The sequence below is a fragment of the Pristiophorus japonicus genome, unplaced genomic scaffold (genome assembly GCF_044704955.1).
Source record: "Pristiophorus japonicus isolate sPriJap1 unplaced genomic scaffold, sPriJap1.hap1 HAP1_SCAFFOLD_625, whole genome shotgun sequence".
Classification (NCBI taxonomy): domain Eukaryota; kingdom Metazoa; phylum Chordata; class Chondrichthyes; family Pristiophoridae; genus Pristiophorus; species Pristiophorus japonicus.
Genome location: NW_027254537.1, coordinates 152501 through 155000, shown reverse-complemented (window position 1 = coordinate 155000; position 2500 = coordinate 152501).

Below are 2500 nucleotides of genomic sequence, written 5' to 3'. Positions count from 1 at the left end.
CGGTAAGGCGGCCGAATCTGACCTCATAGACTTCCACACAACGGGACTTTTGACTTTCCCGGCCGCGGGTGGCCTCCACCCGGCCTCAGCCATCAGCCCTGCCTGCCTCCAGCCGCCTTCTGGTTAATGAGTTATCCAGCCTGGCACTTCGGTTGCGCCAGCGAGACCAAGTCTCGGCTTTGGTTAATGATTTGAGCCGAACCGACCTGCCCCCCGCCACCGCGGGCTGAACTCGGCAAGGTCTGCCGATTTCCCGACTCCTTTCGGGGCCTAATCGGGTCGCGCGAGCCGCCTGGCGCGATCGGGGCCCATGCCCCGGCCTCTGCCAGGCCTCGGGCAGCCGCTTTTGAAGCCCGACCAAAAACCCGAAAAATGGGCAAAAAGGGAATAAATTCCCGCCCAAAAAGGGTGAATAGTCGGTTGGGCGGCAGCCCTGGTCGGTCTCTGCAGACCTGGAGGCTCGAGACGTTTGTTTGGAAAACTCACCAAGTCTCGATTCTGCCACCTCCTACCTCTGTGCAGATACCCCGCCAACCCCCAAGGACAGAAATGACAAGTGTCAAGTTGGCGGGGCGTCGGGCCACCTGCTGCCGGCCATGAGCATCCAAATCCCCGCAAAAGGGGCATTTTCATTTCTTCATCGGGACTTCCGGCAATTTCCAAGGTTCAACTCATTAACGTTGTTCGCAGACACTTGCCAGAAAATGCAAGTGGCCACTTTGCCGGGCCGACTCGCTTGCCCAAGCGGGAAACCATCAACCGAAGGCCCGGTAAGGCGGCCGAATCTGACCTCATAGACTTCCACACAACGGGACTTTTGACTTTCCCGGCCGCGGGTGGCCTCCACCCGGCCTCAGCCATCAGCCCTGCCTGCCTCCAGCCGCCTTCTGGTTAATGAGTTATCCAGCCTGGCACTTCGGTTGCGCCAGCGAGACCAAGTCTCGGCTTTGGTTAATGATTTGAGCCGAACCGACCTGCCTCCCGCCCCCCCCGGGCTGAACTCGGGCAGGTCTGCCGATTTCCCGACTCCTTTCGGGGCCTAATCGGGTCGCGCGAGCCGCCTGGCGCGATCGGGGACCATGCCCCGGCCTCTGCCAGGCCTCGGGCAGCCGCTTTTGAAGCCCGACCAAAAACCCGAAAAATGGGCAAAAAGGGAATAAATTCCCGCCCAAAAAGGGTGAATAGTCGGTTGGGTGGCAGCCCTGGTCGGTCTCTGCAGACCTGGAGGCTCGAGACGTTTGTTTGGAAAACTCACCAAGTCTCGATTCTGCCACCTCCTACCTCTGTGCAGATACCCCGCCAACCCCCAAGGACAGAAATGACAAGTGTCAAGTTGGCGGGGCGTCGGGCCACCTGCTGCCGGCCATGAGCATCCAAATCCCCGCAAAAGGGGCATTTTCATTTCTTCATCGGGACTTCCGGCAATTTCCAAGGTTCAACTCATTAACGTTGTTCGCAGACACTTGCCAGAAAATGCAAGTGGCCACTTTGCCGGGCCGACTCGCTTGCCCAAGCGGGAAACCATCAACCGAAGGCCCGGTAAGGCGGCCGAATCTGACCTCATAGACTTCCACACAACGGGACTTTTGACTTTCCCGGCCGCGGGTGGCCTCCACCCGGCCTCAGCCATCAGCCCTGCCTGCCTCCAGCCGCCTTCTGGTTAATGAGTTATCCAGCCTGGCACTTCGGTTGCGCCAGCGAGACCAAGTCTCGGCTTTGGTTAATGATTTGAGCCGAACCGACCTGCCCCCCGCCCCCGCGGGCTGAACTCGGGCAGGTCTGCCGATTTCCCGACTCCTTTCGGGGCCTAATCGCGTCGCGCGAGCCGCCTGGCGCGATCGGGGACCATGCCCCGGCCTCTGCCAGGCCTCGGGCAGCCGCTTTTGAAGCCCGACCAAAAACCCGAAAAATGGGCAAAAAGGGAATAAATTCCCGCCCAAAAAGGGTGAATAGTCGGTTGGGCGGCAGCCCTGGTCGGTCTCTGCAGACCTGGAGGCTCGAGACGTTTGTTTGGAAAACTCACCAAGTCTCGATTCTGCCACCTCCTACCTCTGTGCAGATACCCCGCCAACCCCCAAGGACAGAAATGACAAGTGTCAAGTTGGCGGGACGGATTTGACTTCGGTCGCCGAGCCCTGGAACTAATTTCCCGCAAACGGCTTCGGATTTTGCTCCATCCAGACTTCCGGGACGAAACTTGACAGGCCGTATCTCCGCACTCCCGGAGCGCAGCCGCACCGTTCCGGCACCCATCGACGCGGCTGGCCGAGCCCGAGCGAACGCACCCCACGGCGGACGGCTAGGCCTTTCCGATTTTTTCACCCTTTTTCCCGAAAAGATTCCAACTGGCAGGGACATTCGCCCGACGGCTTAAAGACATGCCCTTCTGCCACACTAACGTCCCCGCCTTCGTTTGGCTATGTTGGCTTCGTCATTTCCGTCTTTTATTAAAGATACCATCTTAACACGCCGGTTAACCATTTGCCAGAGTTTTCGGTTA